A 21346-nucleotide genomic window follows, 5' to 3' on the forward strand; every position below is an offset into this window, starting at 1 on the left:
GGTGCTCCCATTGTCAACACAATTGGTGCTCCCATTGTTTACTTTTATCATCACTGTGGTTGCTGATTGCTTTCCCAGTAGATTAACAAAAAGCTAATTCCAAGGGATTGTAGTGGCCAGAAAACTAATATGCATAAATGATTTTTCAGGGAAGGAAAGGTGACTAATGTATCAATTATTGAGAAATATATATAATATTGTGTGTTACAAGTGCTATACTCTGCAGCCATTAGTCAGTTCTACAATTACATGTACATTTTACATAAATCACTATTTAATAAAAATAGGCATGATACAAATGTCAAAGCTATTGCTTTGTCTTTGAAAATCCACATTTAGGAAAATAATCAGCTTGCATATGGGAGGGATGAAAAAGAATAATGGGAGATTAACTAATGGAGATACAATACTTACAAGAGAATCTCTGGACCCAGTAACTGCTTCTTCAAAATTTTCAACTAAGGAAACAAAAGAAGGTTCTTTATAAATATTCTCTTGCAGCATTACTTTCAATAATAAAAGTTTGAGAACAACTTAAATGTTCAACAGAGGGGATTGATTAGGGGAAAACAGGGGTAAGTTGATAGAATATTAGTAACCATTAAAATTGAAAATTATAAAAAAGGAGCAGTGAAACAGCCACACTAAAATATGGCATCTCTTTCCTCATTGGAACCATTTAAAATTCATATGTGATTTTTTACAAGGCCTGGAGAGAAAGTGAAAAACTTGAAAAGAGTAAATTTGTTACAGTAGTGGAGTTATATATATATATTTAATTTGGCACTCTTGCTGTATCCTAGTGTACTAGTTGAACTAAAAAAAGTGTAAACTTAAAATTTCTTAGAAAGTCTAAGATAGCAAGAAATAAATTGACAAATATCAAGAGTTATAGGAGGCCAACACCTGAGACGCACATGATGAATGTACACAGTCAATGCTGAAATGTGAAGAGTGAAATCTTCCATGCCAACTGGACTGGACAGAGAGAGCCTTTGGGTGAGAGTCCTTCACTTATCTCTGTGCTTAATGACTTGAATCCCAAAGCTATGATTTTAGTTTTTTGCCTTGAACTTGTTTGTCCGCTTTGTCATGACAATGTTCTCCTGTTCCCACTTACAAACTGCAATACCTTGCTAGAGGAAGTCCCTGAATTGGGTGGAAGTGAATACTGCTGTCTTACACTATCTAAATACAATGGAGCTACCAATATGAATATGGATATTATCTGTTGATTTTACAGTCCATCGAAACTATTGTTAAGTATCTTCTTCACTCTGTAAAATAAGAGACATATGCCTTTGAGAGTGTGCTATGGTGGCAGGAGGATGGTTTTGCAGTCAGACAGACCTGAGGTCAGTTCTGGTTCTCCATCTATTATCATGTGAACTCCAACAAGATACTTACCTTCTGAAAGCCTCAGTGTCCTCCCACAAAAATGTACAACTTCAACAGTGCTGCTCTGAGACTTAACTATAGTGCTAGGCACATGAAAGGGGTTTAGCAAATGGTATTATTATTAAAACACTGCCAGCCAGGGGTGGGTGTTGGATGGGAAAGCATTCACAGCCAGGAGTTGAATGAGTGGGAGGAAGCATGGAAGGAGTGTAAGGTAACCCAAACTTTTCAGGCATGAGTGATTGGAGAGGGCTGTTCTTGCCACTAAGACAGACAAATACATGAATACAAAGTTGTAATTTTAGAAGAGCTGGTAGTAGGTTTTTATTTTCTTAGGGACCCATTCCATTTTTACCCTTCTCCTCTCTTAGAAGAAAAGGTGTCTAGCTTTCTTGAAGTCCTTTCTTTCTGATCGAAGCTCCTGCTCTCACTTCCTCCTTCAACTCTCCCTTGTGTCCATGACCTCTGGCCCTCCCTTTCAGCTGACAAGCCTTATGCCTGCCTCTTTCATGTACGCGTTCCCTGTACTGAGGACAGCACATGTGACTCTTCAATGCTAGCTACCCTGTTTTCCTTTCCACTCTAAGGCTTCTAGGATGACTCGTTTTTCTAAACTCTGCCACATCTTCGTTATCGTCTCACAACTTAACTCCCTGCATCTGATGTCTACTCTCATGACTAATCTAAAATTGTATTTTCTCGAAACTCCAACCATGGCTTTCTTTTCTTTGGATTCACATCTTAATCTATATTTTCCTTGGTGTACAGCCTTGATGTAGGACATGTTTTGATACTGCCATCTTCCTAAATGTTTCTCCTCATAGTCGCTTCTATATTTGTCAGCATTTTCCCCTCTGTTCTCTTTACTTCAGTTAAACACTATCCAATAGCTATGTAGTTAAGAAACTGTGTTGTAGTCAAGTACATTCTATTTGTATTTTCTTTGACCTTGCAACCTGGGCTTCTCTAAGCTTTAATTTTCCCATCTATAAAATGGGGTTAATAATCATATAACTGTTGTGAGGTTTAAACAAGATAATGGTCAGCACAGGGCTTTATACACAGAAACCATCGAACAATGCTATTTGTGTTGCTGTTACTCTTTTTTTTTCTTTTTTACGTTTTGGGACAGAGTCTCACTCTTTTGCCCAGGCTGGAGTGCAGGGGCACGATCTTGGCTTACTGCAACCTCCACCTCCCAGGTCCAAGTGATTCTCCTGCCTCACCCTCCTGAGTAGCTGGGATTACAGGGGCACACCACTATACCCGGATAATTTTTGCATTATTGGTAGAGATGGGATTTCACACGTTGGTCAGGCTGGTCTCAAACTCCTGACCTCAGGCGATCTGCCAGCCTTAGCCTCCCAAACTGCTGGGATTATAGGTGTGAGCCACTGCGCCCGGCCTGTTGTTTTCTTTTTTAAAAATTAGATTATAAAAGAGTGCTTGGGATTGGAATTTCCTTGCTTGGGACTGGAAACACTTGGCACTCTCATGAAACAATTTTACCTGTTCTTGGGAACAGCTGAGACTAATTAGTCAATTATGACAATTTCTTTTAGGCAATATTTACAGTATTTCCTGAAAGATACTACAGTTGAATGAATACTATCTAAACATCTATAATTAAATTTCCTTTGCTTAAGGGTTATGGTCACTTGCTCTTTATGTCATCCATCTCCTTGGACAGATGAGAAAGCAGCTTATCCCTCCTTATGCTAAATAAGGCAGTGATATGCTATTGCTTTTTTTCCCTACAAAACCACAAATAGCAACCTGGCAAACATAATTAAAAAGTCAGATAAGCCCTCTTTAGGTTAGAATTGATACCTTGCTTGTTCCAAACTCTAAACTTGACTCTAAGCCATAGTCAAGAAATCTCTTTCCTGTGCTCTCAACCACTAAACGAGCAACATCAGCACTGGCTTTTGAGATTAATCAAAAGGTAAAAGATTCAGAGGTTCAGACGGAGTGTACTGGAGGCATTAGGGAAAATATCTGGATTTTGGTCAGCATTGTTTCTGATGAGGAGTACATTGGGAGAAAGACTGTGAAACCCATTATGAGTTTTCTGTCTTTGGTATATCTCATTGAAATAAAAATATCAAAAAGTTGCCTGAGCTTTATAAGGGAGATGTCCCGCAAGAAGTAGACTCAAGCACAAATCCTCAAATACCTCATTTGTTTCCAAATGTCTTCAAATATTGCCTTATTTAGACATCTTCCAAAACTTTTTCTCTAGAAACATTAGAGGTTTATCTAGACACAGTTTGCTACAGTGATGATGTCACATGTGTTTCACCTTAAATGGCTCACTGTCTAAATGAACTCAACACTCTTGCCCTCTTCCCTTGTTGCAGATGAACCAGCTTCATAAAGAAAGTCCCCATTTGTGCAGTCCTCCAGCTCTGAAACCTCACAGTCATCATTAACTCCTTGTTTCCTTTCCTCTAAAGCCCAAACTGTATCAGTCCCCAAATTCTCTTGACATTATCATTGAGATCTTGTTATTTATCTCCAGTTTCTTCTGTCTTTAACTTAATTCAGATCCTTTTGTGTCACTGTATGTCTGGAGAACAATGAAAGCCTCATAACTCTCTCATCTCACCAATCCATCTTGCAGGAATAATTGAACTAAGAGATTGCTTTTCATCATCTTTGACCTTTCAAAGACCCTGTATCTTCAGAGTGAAGACCAGATTGACATTACAGTCTTCAACCAGCTGGTACAGACTATCATTACAAACTCACGCCTCTCACTGCTCTGGCGCATAAATTGTTTTCTATTCAAACTTGTACCAAAACCTGCTTTGTAGACTCTATATAATACACTAAGAATAACAGTTCTTCTCCTCTCTGTCTTTGAACTATTGCCCCTTCTCCAGAGCCTAATTCAAATTTCATCTTTTCTGTGTGACTGCCCTAATCATTTAGTCAGATTTTTTGCCTACAATTTTTTAATACTTTCTCTAATAGTCTGTTCTCATGCTGCTGAGACTAAGCAATTTGCAAAAGAAAGGTTTAATGAACTTATAGTTCCACATGGCTGGGGGAGGCCTCACAATCATAATGGAAAGCAAAGAGGAACAAGTCACATCTTACATGGATGGCAGCAGGCAAAGAGAGAGCTTGTGCATGGGAATTCCTCTTTAAAAAACCATCAGATCTTGTGAGACTTATTCACTATCATGAGAACAACATGGGAAAGACTTGCCCCCATGATTCAATTACCTCCTACTGGGTCCTTCCCACAACATGTGGGAATTCAAGTTGAGATTTGGGTGGGGACACAGCCAAACCATATCACTTTCTATAATATTAATAAATTTTTCAATCATGTCAGTTTCATTTCTCCATAGAATCTTTAACTTCATTGATGGTAAGGCCTACATTTCATACCTTTTGCAGTCCCTCCAACGGTCTGGCATAAGGACTTGTGCACGACATTAAAGATATTATTGATTGATGGCAGTAGAGTAGATGCTTGCATTCCAAAAGATGACTGAAAACATTAGAGTAAATGGATAATTCCTCACATCAGAAAGAGCCAAGTTTGGAATGTAAAGAATTAGCTGCCACTTAATCAGGGTTGGTGCATATGACAGGATAGGTTGTGCACAACTTCAACAACTGTGCATAGCAGCACAACAAAAGGACTTACCCCAGAGGTCAGAGCTGTAGGTGTTGATACAAACTTGTAAGAGTCCGTGAATTAGTTGCTTCCTGTGAAATTCATTCTATGCAGCTTACAAAATCTGGATGTGTCAGAGTTCTCACCTGTAAACGGAGAATGCACATAAATGAAAACTGTTGCACCACAGTTGTTACCAAACTGTCAAGGGGCATTCTTTTGTGTGCACAAACATCACAGTATATAATTTTTCTATCCTCGAAATTGTATTTTTCACGGAAAATGGTTCAGCCACTATGGGAACGTGTTTGGCAGGTTTTCAAGAAGCTAAACATAGAATTACCATATGACCCAGCAATTCCGCTTGTAGGTATATATCCAACAGAACTGAAAACAGATACTCAAATACACATATACACATGCTCCTGGCAGCACAATTTACAAGAACTAAAAGATGGAAACAACATAGTGTCTATCAATGAATAAATAAACTAATTGTGACAGATACATATAATAAGATATTTTTAGCCATGCTATGATATGGATTAAACTTTGAAACAATATGCTAAGTGGAAGAAGCCAGACCCAAAAGTCCACATATTGTATGGTTCTATTTATATGAATTACTCAAAATAGGCAAATCCATAGAGACAGAAAGTAAATTGGTGTTTTGTAGGGATAAGTAGGGGGAGGATACGGAATAATTATTTAGTAGGTACAGGGTACCCTTTTTGGGGTGATTAAAGTTATTTTGGGACTAGATTAAAGCAGTGTTCTCATATAGTTGTGAGTATATTAAATGACACCTAATTGTTAACTTTAAAATGGTTAATTTTATGTGAATTTTGCCTCAATTAAAAACATGGTTCTCCTTATTACTATGCAACATATTCATTATACTCATTGCTTTTTTAGTGTGTTTCCAGCATTACACTGTAAAGAAAAACAGTAAATAAATAAAACAGTTTCCCTGCTATCAAAGGTTTTTGAAACCATTTGGGAAGTAAGTCCTAATCAAAGCAATTGGATAATGATACAAAACAAGCTATAAAAAGATAGTACCATTAGCATCTGAGGAGGGTTTGCTTTCCTTAATTCCTCCCCGGGTTTTCCAGATAGCTTTTGAACCTGGGCCAGTCACTTGATGTCTCTTACTTAATAGAAAGAAAAGATTGAATGTGAGAGTCTCCAGGATTACTACTGGGTTCAAAAAGATTGGGAGATTTTAAAGGTGATATTGTATGGCAGAGATAATATATGTTATAAGGAGCAAATTTCTGGAAAATACATGAGTGGCAATAGTCCCCGGCAAATACTTCAGAGGAGAGTCGAAAGGGTGGATGTTGTCTTTAGCCTAGAGGACAGCGTTGGAGAGGTTGCCATTGCCATGTTACATGAGAAGAGAACCTAAACATATTTTTTATATTGAACTAATATGAGAGAGTATATTTTCTGTTAAAAAAAAAAAAGTGTGTTCTTAAGTTATAGCTAAGTCACTCACAGATTATCTTCTATTCAAGTTATCTAAGGGCATATTCTTCTCCATAACTGAGACCCAACCATATAAAAACATGGTGTCTATAATAAAATCATTAGAATCCCAACAGAAAACACATTATATTTCATCATAATGACAGTTAAATTTCTCCACATATGAAATGAAGTTCTCAATTGTGAATTTTGTCCGGTTTTATCCTCTGGCAGTTTGGATTTAATGAACCGAAGTTGGGATGAGTAAGATTGAGGTGTGAAAGCATGGAAGGATTCATCTTTCATACTGTGTATTACCAACCTCAAATCTATCAGTTATGTCATTCTCTCTATAAATCACACAAAACAAACTTCTCCCTAAGCAATAATTACACTAACGCCTTAAGTAGACATTTTCTCAACATCCCTAGAGTAAATGCATTATTTCAAAGGATGATAAAATGTCTGATGAAAGGCTACCAGGATTGCTGCACAACTTTGCATTCCCCATTACCATGTTACAGAGAAGAGGACCCGGATTTTCTTCTTTCACATTCTTTTACGATACACGAATAGTCTTTGAAAGGTGCTCTCCTTATCGCATTTCATCTGGTATGTAAATTGCCAAACTGCAAGTCTGCTTGTCTGAGATTGTTTTATAAACCATCATTGTTTATACATGTCACTGATTAGTTTCTCTTTCGTAGCTTGGATTGTTACTTATTTGAAAAAAGTGTTGCTCTTCAACTGAAGTGCCCTTGCGTCTCCTTTCTCCAACTGGAGTGGGGTGGGACAGTGGAAGTAGACTGAGCAATTCTTAACCTGGGGGGGAGCCACTTCCGGTCAGAACATCAATGACTGCCACTTGAATCAACAAAAAGAAGGAAATATCAATTTGAGTTTTGGAGAGGATGAATTTTCTTAATCGCAAAACTTGGAAGGCTATGATTACCTGTGGCCAGATTGACACACGACCCTCTTCGCACCCTCCCTCCAGAAGCCCCTTCACACACATATCCACTGATAACATGCCCAGGTAGAGAGGGAACCCTGAACACATTGCCCCAGCCATTGCCTCTGGCTCCTTGGGTGCTGTGGCTGCAAGTACACCTTTCAGAAAAGCAAGCAGGGATTTATGTTCCTTTTCACACCTTCTTCAGCAATCTTCTGTGGCAGAATCTTTGGGAATGGGAACAAGTACAGTAGCAAAAAAGAAAAAAAAAGAAAAAGAAAAACTGTTTATGAATAATGGAACATTTCAAATCCATCTGGTTTCTGAGACATTTTTTAGTTTCTCACTACAGCCAATTATATAGCATGCTTGAGTGAGAACTGGTTCTATCCTGAGGCTCATTCTGCTCTCAAATTTCTACATTGATAGTTGCTACCAACCTCTGAGGTTGGTAGCCATATGGTAGTCCAATATGGTACTTTATACTCTACTTGTTATATAGTAGGTGATATTCTGGTGAACATAAATCCACATTGTAGTAGGCATCATAAAGGGAGACCCAGGGTGGGGAAGCTGGAGGGCCTTCCCAGATTTTGGCAACATGCAATAGTTTCCCTTTTTAGTTTAAGGATGCTGGGGAATTATTTCCATAGTTTTTCCTTTTGCTGTCTATGTATATCCAGTGTGTCCCTGAGTAAATGACGAGAGCCCATGAGAAAAATAGGGAAAAAATATTTTGGTTTTGGGAAAAGGCATTTCATTCATTCCATTCTTCAAGCATCTTGCATTTCTATAAACTTTTATTATGAAATATTTGAACTTATAAATACATATCTATATACTATTTTTTCAATTTGTATATTTCAACTTATAATACTTATATGTATTTCAATTTATATATTTCGTTATGTAAAAGTAGAGCTAATACTATATTGAACCTTTGTATATGTCCATACATAGCTTCAAAAGACTACTCTCAAAAAATAAACTTAATATCATTGCTTCTAAAATTTTATATCAGTAAAGCTTTATCATCATTAAATATCCAGTCAATTTACAGAGTAATAAGGACTTTATATTTGCCTATTAAATAAGCAGTTTTCTTGTTATCTAAAGGCCTCTCTAGATGACTCACTAGAGACTACTATGATTGTCCATTTCTACAGATAAGGGACTGAGGCTCCAGAAATGTAAATACATTGTCCAAACTTGCAAGGTAAACAAGGAACAAAGTGCAGCTCAATCTCAAATCTCTGCCACTCAAGTCTGTTGTATTAAACTGCTTTGCCAGGAGCTCTCTGGGTCTAGCCTTAACCTTAGAGAGGCAGGGCCATTGTGGACAGTCCCATGCAAACACCCAATTTCCAACAACATTTGGCTGACTCTATGTCTGTAGAACTGGACCCTCAGGAGGGTTATGAATATGCACTGAATACACATGATGCATTTATATGCATGGTGTATGTGGTTGAAGTTTAACCTCGCCACAGGAGACAATGAGGTTTTGCAGTCCTTGTTCAGTGACTGTAGCCTTCTCTGGCTTATTCTCAAGTCCACTCTCTTTTCCTCTTATTATTGCCACTAAATTACAAATCTTTCAAGGCAGAAATGTATTTTAAATGTTAGCATACTTCTCCCCTTTGGCCAGCACTATATGTTGTATGTAGAAGTGAGAGGTGAAGCCTGCTGGACTTCCTGGGTCGAGTGGGGACTTGCAGAACTTTTCTGCCTTACAAGAGGATTGTAAAATGCACCAATCAGCACTCTGTAGCTAGGATTGTAAAACACACCAATCAGCGCCCTATAGCTAGCTAGAGGTTTGTAAAATGCACAAATCAGTGCTCTGTACAAACACATCAATCAGCACTCTGTGGCTAGAGAGAGGTTTATAAAATGGACCAATCAGCATTCTGTAAAATGGACCAATCAACAGAACATGGGCAGGGACAAATAAGGGAATAAGAGCTGGCCACCCCAGCCAGCAGTGGCAACCCGCTGGGTTCCCCTTCCATGCTGCGGAAGCTTTGTTCTTTCACTCTTCACAATAAATCTTGCTGCTGCTCACTCTGGGTCTGTGCCACCTTTAAGAACACTCACTGCAAAGGTCTGCGGCTTCATTCACGAAGTCAGCGAGACCACAAACCCACCGGAAGCAACCAACTCCAGACACAGAGGGACTAGATAAATACTGGTTGAATGAAGGAATATGAACAAAGCCACTTGTAAGTATTGTAAATTTACTGTTAACCATTTTAGGTAACATGTATCTACATTTCATTCCAAACAGCCTATAATAGATTATGTAATATGTGCAATAGCTCCTCAAGCTAAACTGAACAAGACAGTAAAAATGTAGAATATTTAATACCATATTCCAAGTCACAGTCCAATGAAGGATGGCGTATCTCAACAAGTGATTAATTTTTTTTTTTTTTTTTTTTTTTTTTTTTTTTTTTTTTTTGGTCTCTCTGTCGCCCAGGCTGGAGTGCAGTGGCGGGATCTTGGCTCACTGAAACCTTCGCCTCCTAGGCGGGAGTTCAAGCAATTCTCCCGCCTCAACCTCCAGAATAGCTGGGACTACAGGTGTGCACCACCACATTTGGCTAATTTTTTGTATTTTTAGTAGAGACAGGGTTTCACCGTGTTAGCCAGGATGGTCTCCATCTCCTGACCTCATGATCCGCCCACTTCGGCCTCCCACCATACTGGGTATTACAGGCATGAGCCACTGTGTCCAACCTGAATTTTGAATTTTCTGCATGTATCTACTCTGACCTTGGCATAGAGCATGTCAATCTGCTTTAGCTAACTACGTGCTTCTTCAACACGTAGAAACATGGCTGCTTCAACAGGAAGATCTGAGTGGTTTTATGTGGCCGGAGGCTTTCATTTCTCCACTGAATGGTAAATTTTAAGCAGCAGAAGATGATTAACCCACAACTTTATGTATCATGGAACAGTATTTTAATTCAGGTGTATCAAAGAAGTATTCATGTTCTCTAGTTTTTACATTTATATTAGGTTTAATGTCTTTCATATTTATGGGGTGCCAGGTACCTGTGCAGTTGTGATTTCCCTTTTCATTAAAAGGTGTTTATACTGTTTTCCTTATTTCAAAACTAAGAAAACCGAGATATGTAAAGATTGATTGGATCAAAGTGACGTCAGCTGGGTGTGTTGAGCTGGCCCTCATACCGGCATCTCTGACATTTTAACTTGTACTCTTCCCTCTTCAGGAATCCCTACTTTTTGGGTTTCTCCAATAAAGTAGAGTCACCAGTATAAGAATGAGAGGCATCTGTGTTCTCTAATTTCTAAAAGTGATTTCTAACTTAAAAATAATAATTAGGTTGAAGCAACCAGATACCTTCTCAACCATGATCTTACATGTAAAGTGCCTGGTATAGAGCTCAGCATATTGTCATTCTCACGAGTGGCAGGTAATTAAAATGATGTGTCGGTGCCTATTCCCTTCATTTCCTCATCTTTAGTGGTGGGCAAAAGGAGCTACAAGGGAAAGAGAGAACGGCTTTTCACCTACTTATTCAACCTTTTAAGCAAGTCTGCCTAGGGATCATCTGCTTGCAGGAGAATTGCTGTTCCTCTGTATGCATGAATTTTAGCACAATCCCTCAATGAGCTAGGCTCACCAAGTTTAATTCATTTAACACTCCAATACTAGCAAAATTTGTTAAGATTTTCTTGCTTGGTATTTGTGGAAATTGGTGAGGGGAAAAAAAACACGAAGAACAAATAGCTCTGGGCAAAACCAGGCATCTGAGAACAGATGGTGTGCGAGCTTCTACCGCTGAGCGTAGCTGATAAACCGTAACAGTGACCTGTTCCGACACACAACTACTGGGAGTTTCGTGAGAAACTAGAGAATTCCCAGCAAAGCCAAAACGTTCCCGAGTGACCTTGACTTTATTTTGTCATAACACCACTAGACATATCTTTTCTGGTGACATTATGGGATAACAGCAATATAAAAGTCCTTTTTAATAGAAATACTATAGGAAATATGTGGCCTCATCGTGCTGTAGAGAAGATACAGACATTGATACACTCAAAACAGATCTACAGTGACCTGGGGTATTCAGGCATTAGTCTGATTCCAGAAGGATTTTCACAAGTTTGGGAAAATCACAAGTCCTTAGTGACTGTGTATTCAGCCTCCATCTTTTACCCACCATTGGTCTCTTCCCTGAAAAAGTACAAAATAAGTCAAAAATAGCAAAAAGAAACCATTTAACTTGGCCAAATAGCTCTTTTAAATCAGGGATGCAATTGTTTTAACAGTATTCTAATCTGGAAACCTTAAGGTCATTTGTTATCCAGAATTTCCAATCTATGTTCCACATTCATTTTTGTCCTTTAATCCTAGGGATTATTTCTTTAACTGTCTCTCAAATCTGTGCCTTTCTGTCTTCCTCATTGTCAATCACACTTTTAATTCATACCCATATCATTTCAAACCTGGAACACTGTGACAGCCTCCCATCTGGTCTCTTTGTCTTGCATATAGTGATCATATCCTGTAGCTGTGAGAACACTTTGAGAAACTTCTCTTCTCGGACCCCGTGTATGTCCTGAGGGCCTCTGTCGACACCACAAACCCTCTCAGATAATGAGTTATTATCTTAGTTTAGCCAATATGTGATATAACCTAGCGATTTCTGCCATATTAATTTCCACATATTTTCACATAGCCAAAAATCTTGTGTCTCAGTATCCCTCTACTTCACTGCCTAAATTCAAAGCCTACCATAGATCAGACTTGTATAGGCACAGCCATTTATTCATTCAACAAATATTTATTGAGTCTGTTCTGTAAAAGGCACTATGTTCAGTGCAAGGAATGTAGCAACGGATACAACATTGACCCTTTCTCTATGGAGCTTATGTCCTAGGGGGAGGAGACAGACAGTAAATGGATAAGTAAAATATATATAGTGTATGATATTATGATAAATGTGAGACAGGAAAATAGGGCAGGGAAAGCGGATCAAGAACACCAGTGATCACTGTGCTGTTGCAACTTGTAAAAGGGGAAGTAAAAGACTAGAAAGAGATGAGAGAGTAAACCATGGCTGGCATTTGGGTAAAGAAAAGTTTATGCAGAGAGAATATCCATTGCACAGCCTTGAGGTCAAAGCGGGTCACATCTTTTAAAAAGAATATTATTATTATAGCAAGAATACCTGGGAAGCTGGAGTGTTGTTGGAGAGATGACAGAAGGCCACATTTGTAGAATCTTTAGGCCATTTCAAGGACTTAGGCTTTCCCGGATGGGGTGGAAACCCACCATTAGCAGGTTATAAGCAAATATGCAGCATGGATCATTTAGATGCTGTTATTCGTAGACCGAATGGGAGCAAGGCTCAAAGAAGACAGTCTAGTTAGAAGACAGTGGTGATAGTCCAGATGATGATAATGATGTCTTGTCCCAAGGGGACAGCAGTAGCTGGTGACAAGCAATTACATTCTAGGTATGTTTTAAATATTGAACATAAAGGAATTGACACTGAACTATATGTGAAGTGTGAGAGAAGAGTTGAGAATAATGGCAAAAACATGTAGAATGATGGCATTACAGCTTGCTGAGATTGGAGAAGAGGTAAGAAGAGCAGGTATGGGTCAGAAAATTATCAGCAATTTGGCTTTGTGTACGGAAAGTTTGGTAAACTCACTGGATATCTCAATAAACATGATGAGTAGGCAGCTGGAGATACAAATACAGAGTCCAGACAGTAGTCTAAAGATTTGCATTTGTAAGTCATTAGCAAATTACTTTATAATGGTTTCTACTTTGTGAATGAGCTGGAAATAAAGGTCATCAACTGAGAGTGAGAATGGGGAACAGTGGATTGGAAGTTTGAAGAGTTAGAAAGAATCATGAAATAGTGGTCTAGGAGAGCAGTGGAGTCAACAGATTAGGGATGTGATATGATTTCCTGTTGCTGACTTGAGCTGATGATGATGCTTGTCTCTTTTACACATGTGAGTGCAGGCAGAGCTGACTGAGCATACAATTTAACAACTTCCCTGACTTCTGTCCCATAAAGCTCCAAAGGTTTCTCGGGAATGCACGCTCTCGCACGTCTCAAACACTTTGCATTCCTCTTTCCTACATATCTTTCATTTCTTGTGTTCTGTTATTTAAATCATAACAAACTTTTAAAGCCATTCTCATGTCCTTCCTCCTTTATCGATTTTCTTTCTGATTTCACCTAGTATTTATTTATACCGCCTATCATATATCTTAGAATTTTATTTAATAATGAATAGTAGAAAAATAGAGTGAAAAACTTTGGAGTAAAAATAATTGGAATTAAATTTTGGCTATGTCACATATTATCTGAGAGATCTAGGAAAGTCACTTAATTTCTTTAAACTCCAATTTATTCTTTTAAAGAATGAGAACAAATGTAATAATCTTATTTCACAAAGTTCTAAGAATTTAATGAGAAGTCATCTCAAAATAGTTTGGAAATTATATGGGGTTAAATAAATTGAAGATTGTATTATTCAATTTTATATTTTCCATAAATTATATTAATACATTTAGTTTTCTTTCCCAAAGTAGATTTTCAGATCTTTAGCTATAAGGATTTCAGATCTATTTTATCTCTTACTGCAACCAGCCTAGTAACTTGTCTTACACACAGCAGAAATTTAATAAAAATAAAGTTGTTAAATAAAACCTTAGTAAAAATAATTCATTTTAAGAATAAATTAGTAAAAATGAACACACTTTAATGAAGGATTTTTACCCAGGAAATTCCAGAATTTATAATACAAACAGAATATAACCCACATATTGGTTAAGATTCTTTTAATTTGAGGTTGTCAGATTTAGCAAATAAACAACCAGGATGACCAGTTAAATTTAAATTTCAAGTAAACAAAAAATAATTTTTAGTACACATATATGTTTCGTGCAATATTAGGGACATACCTATACTAAGACATTTTTCCTTCTGTTTGTCTGGTTTTGAATTTAACTGGGTACCAGGGTTTGAATATTTGTCTCCTCCGAAACTCATGTTGAAATTTAACAGCCATTGTGATGATATTGAGAAGTGGGACTTTGGAGAGGTGTTCACATCACAAGAGTCCTTCCCTGGTGAGTAGACTAGTGCCATGATGAGGAGACTGGGTTTGTTATCATGAGAGTGTGATCATCCCCTCTCTTGCTTTCTCTCTCTCTCGTGGTCTCTTGCCCTTCTGCTTTCCCCCAAATAGGACACAGCAATAAGGCCTGGTTAGATGTTGACACCTTGATATTTGATTTTCCAGTGTCCAGAACCGTGAGCCAGTGTATTTCTATTTGTTGTAATTGCCCAGCCTCTGGTATTTGGTTGCAGCAGGACGAAACAGACTAAGACACTGGGCATACTCTATTTTATTTGGCAACCCTATAAATTTAGTTACAAATTAAAGGAATCCAACTCAAAGTAGCTTAGATCAAAAAAGAATAATTTAATGGACCATTTGTCCGAACTGTTGGCAGGGCAGGGAGTAAAGCAGCCTCTTGGTCAGTGGGGCAGAATGCGCAAATATCATCAGAAGTTTGGCTATTATTAACCTTTGCTTTTCTCTGTAGGAGCTTCATTACCTATAATGGTCTCATTCTGCCAGACACTTTGGGCTCACATCTTTCTAGAGCTGTCATCACATAAAATAAAGACTTTTTAAATAAGTTTAACTCACATAATCCCAGGCAAGGTCTAGGTTGATCGACCAGGACCAGGTCACCTGTCCATCCCCCAGAGCCATAACTGTAGAGAAGGAAATGTGATCTTCAGATTGGGAAACCTTTCCACACCTAGACCATATCCTCTGACCACGGAAGTAGATGGAGGCACCATTTCAGATCACGTATTTGTATAAGCAAGGAGAAACTGTTTCTCCAAAACGGGGAGAAAGAGATTCCCCCCAGCAAAAAGAGAAGAGATTCAGAACAGAAAAAGTAATAAATATTCACTATTACTTGAAATGTGAACAAATGGATTTCCTTTTAACATTATTAAACTGACTTCTTTCCCTCATTTTGACTGACAGCTTCATGGAAGTCTGCGTAATCTCTCCCGCTGTGATATGTATGTAGGTACATGGCTCAAAATTCTTGTGAGTCCTCACTGAAAACCTTGAATTAATTTTTGGATAGTTTTACACAACTTTAGATTCAAATCTCTCAGTCAAACTGTCCCAAGCTTTTATTCTTTTGCCTTGATAGAGGGCATTCTACATGAAATAAGAGGCCCGTGTTTCCTAATTTAGTAAGACAGGTTGTAGATCCTTTCTCAAATCTTTATAACTGGTACTTGATAACTCTGCAAATAAATTCTAGAAAATATATGCAAGTCTAAGTGACCAGTTCAGAATTTTATCTCCTGAAGAAGCTGGCCAGGCATTTTAGAATGAAATACATGCATTGCCCAGACTCTAAATTGGAAATGAGCATGTTTTAAACAAGTCCAGTGGAAAAGAATTAACAGTAGAACTAAAAACACCATATGCTTGTAACAGGAAAAGTCTCTCAGAGCAATATGCTATAATGATATAATTGAGTAAGGACCCAATTACATCAGGACAAAAGCTAAGATGCAGTGAGTAAGTTAGGCCTGATAACTCATGTTGCCTAGTTAAATTTACATATAAAAAACAAGGAGAATCTTATTGCCTTTTATTTATATTATAGAACAAAAATATCTCCAGTCGGACTTCTGCTTTTAATAATAATGTACTAGGCAATTTGGACTGGTGAGGATAACCAGAAAAGTCATTTATATCTTCTCTTTGAAGATACAAAATTGCTATCAGGACACTGCAAAGTGGCTAGGCCAGGATACAGAGGAGGAAAGAGATCTAATGAACAGGAGCCTGAGATTTGGAATCATTTTTCTCCTGGGGGAAGTTGCCATTCAAAATGGGGTGGTTGAGAGGAGAAGAGATCATCGATGATTATGACCACCCAAGGAGACTAGAGAATCAGAGAACAGAGTCTGGAACTTGGCAAAGGGGACCCAGATGAACATCCTTGTTTAAGCTGATCCACAGAAGAATTCACAGCTTAGGAGGAAGAGTAAAGTGGATGTTGACAGTCTCTCATAGAAATTGCAGCTCAGCTTTGAATCTTCCTAACCAATAAATTGGATGAAGAAAATTCCATTTTGATATTGCATCCAGTACCTGGTAGAAACAACTGTTAATCATCTCTAAAGGAGGGGACATTATCCTAGCTCTTACACTATTTCTACAAATAATTTTAAAAATATAACTTAAAGCACACAATAAAATTTCACCAGTTTACAAAAAAAAAAGTAACATGAATAAAATCCAGCAAAAACCTAAAGCACTACATAAAGCTGTTCAAAAGCTTGAGGGATTGGAACTATCAAACACAGAATTTAAAATATTCATGCCTACTATATACCAGGACATGGAACATAACCCACAGGTCAAAGAAAAAGTCAAAATGAGAATTAAAAAGATATCTGAAGATGGGTGATAATAAAAAAGTATGATATGTAAAAACAATGAAAGACGTCTAAAGCCATGCTTAAAGGAATATTTCTAGCCTTAAATGCACACCTTGGTAAATACGAAAGGCTGAAAGGTAATAAACTAAAAATTCGTCTCAGGTAAGAAAGAGAACAAACCAGCCCCAAAAGAAGTAGGAAAAAAATGAAATAATGAATATAAGAGCAAAAATTAATTAAAAGTAACTGCATCATAGAGAGAATCAGGACAGCCAAAAGTTGTTCACTGGAAAAAAAAATGCTGTAGTTGTAATGAATTTGTTCAAGAAATATCTGAGAAGGAGCAAGTAACTTATATCTGAGCCATAACCACTAATCCTATGATAAAAGGTTCAAGTATAAAAGAGGATAAAAGAGGATATTTTTGACAAAACTTGTGTTAACAAATTTCAAAATTTAGATAAAAAGGCAAACTTCTAAAAAATTTATTTAACAAAATAAATACAAAAATGAATGGGAGCATTGACTAACACCACTACTTTAAAAAAAAAATTGAATCGATAATGTAAAATTCTTGCCTCAAGGAAAAATCTTCTATAAATTAACGATAAGGAAAAGGCAACCAATTAGAAAAATTGACACCAGCCTTGTAAAGAGAATCCATAAAAGACTATGTCCATATGATCAAAAACATACAAAAGAGCACTCAACATTATCGTGTATAATAGAAATAAAATTAGAATCATGTATAATAGAAACAAAGTGATACTACTAAATATCTACCAGAATATCTAAATTAAAAGAAATACAAAAACAGAAACACTGGCTGTGTGAAGCAATGCAAACACATCCAGTTGTGTAAATTGGTCACATCCACTTTGAGAAACTGTTTAAGAATTTTTTCTAACATTGAGGATATGCATCTTGTATGATTTCTTAATTTGATTCCTAGGTATATACCCAGCAAAATGTGTTCAAATATCCACCATGAGACGGTGATATGGTTTGGCTGTGTCCCCACCCAAATCTCATCTTGAATTGTAATCCTCATAATCCCCATGGGTTGAGGGAGGATCCAGGAGAGAGGTGATTGGATCATGGCGGCAGTTTTTCCAATGCTGTTCTTGTGATAGTGAGTGAGTTGTCACGACATCTAATGGTTTTCTAACGCAGTTTTTACTGCTCTTTCTCACACATATAAGACATGCCTGCTTTCCCTCCCACCATAATTGTTAAGTTTCCTGAGGTCTCCCCAGCATTGCAGAACTGGGAGTCAATTAAACTTCCTTTGTTTATAAATTACCCAGTCTTGGGCAGTATCTTGGGTAGTAGCAGTGTGAGAACAGACTAATACAGATACAAGAAAGTTCATAGAGACATCATTTTTAATAAACTTAAACTAAAACAACCCAAATGTCCAACAATAACAGAATGGGTAAATAATGTATTTCTAAACACTGAAGTTTGTAGAGACTGAGTTCAGAGGATAATCACCCAACACATATCTCTGGTCCCTTGTCATATAGGTTCTGCATAAGCCAGAGAGACATCTGTGGGGAGGGTTAGATATTTGATGCCTTTTACAGTACTCTCAGTATCACTGTGTAGTGACATGACTGGTTGTACAAGCCAAAAATCTTAAACTTTTGAGAAAGATATAAGAACATATATTTTATGACCAATATATGTATCAAATAGCCTTGCCAACTAACCATCGTGGAAAGATCATAGGATTCAGAAAATATAGGTTCAAATTCTAATCCTGTTTCTTACTGGTATGTGATCCAGGACCATTTTCAGTGTGGACATCAATTTCCCATCTACATTGACAGTGAACATTATATGAGATAATGCAAGTGTAAGTGGCTAGCTGTTACTTGTGATACGGGCTATACAGTAGGTGCTCCATAAATGTTGGTCAAGTATTCACAGAAAATTCCCAAAACAATAAATAGAATGCATTGGGGAATATTTTAAAGGAAAGACACAATTTTGGAAAACATATCTCGAGAGATGGTTAATGCTTAACTTGATGGATTTTATTTTCCTTTGTCAGACATCCAAAGAGAACTAGAAATAAAGTGTACACTCCTGTGGGATAGAGACCTTTCTTCTGAGGTCCCTTTGAGGCTTCTTCCTTCCCTGCCCAGTAGTCAATGCTAGTGTTTCACAGGGTTCTGAGGCTAGTCGTCTCCTCTTTCAGTTACATCTGCTCTCTCCTCACTCGTCAATCCTCCCTGCTAAGTCACCATCTTTACACTGGCCACATCCAAATCTCCATCTTCATCACCATTGTACCACCTGAGCTCCAAAGCCCAGAATCATGGAAGAGATCCTTCCTGCATCAAATCTGCAGCTCTTTTTCTTTTAAATGAATATATTAATGGAGTTTGGAATACTTAAATGATGAGTTTTGACAGCACACTTCAGCCTGTGATATATATATCTGAGAAGTCAGTCAAGCAGAGGTCTCCTGGAATGCTTCTCAGGTTTCCACTGGTGTTCTGAGGGATTCAGTTCACCTGGAGTTATGATTGATTCTGAGCCTCAGGCAGTAAATGAGCAGCTGTCTACACAGACATCTCCTTTAGTCTTCAGTTATTACCATGAGAGTCTCATGTACTTGCAGTGGAACTTTTACTGGTATAATAGTCCTGTCATATACAAATTTTAATTCATTTAATTTTTAAGGAATTCGGTTTTCTATCAGCAAGAAGGACATAATTGAGTTTCCATGAAGGTGTAATTAAATACAGTGTATGTTGACCTTGCGGAGATTTAACTCACTTCACACAGGTTTGTATTCCAATGCCTTCAAATAATTTCCATCAAAATAATAGGTGTTTCCCTGGAAAATAGTAACAGAAAATGTGTTCACCATGTCTTCCCCAGTCCTTCAATGACTTCGCAGTCCATTACAGAGTTCCAGGCACTAGGTTGGAAACTGAGACTCTCCCAATAACTTAAAAACTCAACTGACTACAATAGCTCAATCCAGCACTGCGGTTTGAGGAAGCAGACAAAAAAGACTAGCTTGTAGATTCAAAGGAACTAACATGATCTATGATAGAGATGCTTATCTCCCTTATCTAAATTTTTTGAAAAAAACTACTCAGCACGTTTCCTTTTTTCTCCTCCCTCACTCTTCACATCTTTGTAATTTGTCTTGGGCCCCTACGCACCCCTAAGAATGCTCCAACTAAGTCCACCAATGACTTATTCACTCCTTAAAATTATATAGATGCTTATCAATCCTATGGTTTACTTTACTTCCTTGAAATGTACTACACTTGGCCTTCACTTCTTTCTTGACGTGTTCTTTTTCCTTGGTTTCTGTGGGAATGAATTCTCCCTCTGGGTTTCCTCCTACTTCTCTGGTATTTCTTCTTAGTCCTCTCTCCAAATCATAATAGCTTTTTTCCCCAACTGGCACAAAATAGTTTCTATTCTGAAAGCAAACACACCATAGAAATATATACCTTCTTAGACATCCCAAATGAATGTTTCATAGGCAAATTAAACTCCACACTGAAACAATCAGACTCCATATTTTCTCCCTGGAACAGGTTCTTTCTACTGAGTTCCCTATCAACCAAAGATATCACTGCCTTGCGGTTTCTTGGAACAGAAATTTGTGTATTTTCTGTGTTTCTTTGTATTTGGCTCCCATACCCAAGTAGTCAACAGTCTCTGTTGATTCTGTCTCCTGATAATTGCTGACTCTCCAGACTTTTGTCCATTCCACTAACCTTTCACTGCATTCAGATCTCCACAATGACTCACCTGTAAGTCCTAACTTCCATTGGCCTAGTAAGAAAATATAAATTCTTAATCCTTTACAGACTGACCTCTACTTAATTATCCAGTCTATTTTTTAATTCTATTCTTACCATTGAATTCTATATTTAAACCAATTCGTTCTACCTGTAGTTTTCCCCCAAAATGTGTTCTTCTGACAAGAGAAAGCATTCATCATCAATTTCCTAATGATATAAAGTTTTTTTTTTTTTTTTTTTCCTTTTCCCTATTTCTGCTTGGGTCATGACCTTAACTCAACAAGGAAGATAGGAAGATGCCCTTCTTACATGGCCCTATATCTTGAGCTTATGGATGATTTATTGCAACTGACTGTTACTTCTCTCCCTTGAGCTCACGGAGGGTGTCTTGGTCCTGATTATATTTCAAGCTGTGAGTAACACGGTTTCTAAAAGTGTAATAAGTTGTGTTGACTATTGAATGAATCAAAGAGTATCCAAAGTCCCACTGGGAACACAGAGGAGGGAGCAGTACATGCAGGTTCTGGAATGACTAAGTGTTTCATAATGGAAATGATATTAGGACTGGGTCTTACAAGAATATGAAGAGTGATACACAATTATGTGTCTATTATTGAAGAGATACCTCGGTTAT

General features: G+C 37.6%; 1 long non-coding RNA gene across 2 annotated transcripts in view; it reads right to left on the bottom strand.

The window, feature by feature from the left end:
• LOC103231238 (uncharacterized) overlaps positions 1-21346 on the bottom strand; it is a 60911-nt gene that overhangs the window by 33478 nt on the left and 6087 nt on the right. For both annotated transcript variants that reach the window (XR_012091797.1, XR_012091798.1), the window contains exons 2-3: positions 5060-5175; positions 415-458 (exon numbers count right to left, since the gene is read on the bottom strand). This is a non-coding gene — a long non-coding RNA (uncharacterized lncRNA). The remainder of the gene's footprint in view (positions 1-414; positions 459-5059; positions 5176-21346) is intronic.

Source organism: Chlorocebus sabaeus, chromosome 29, assembly GCF_047675955.1.
Source record: "Chlorocebus sabaeus isolate Y175 chromosome 29, mChlSab1.0.hap1, whole genome shotgun sequence".
In the NCBI taxonomy this organism is placed as follows: Eukaryota; Metazoa; Chordata; class Mammalia; order Primates; family Cercopithecidae; genus Chlorocebus; species Chlorocebus sabaeus.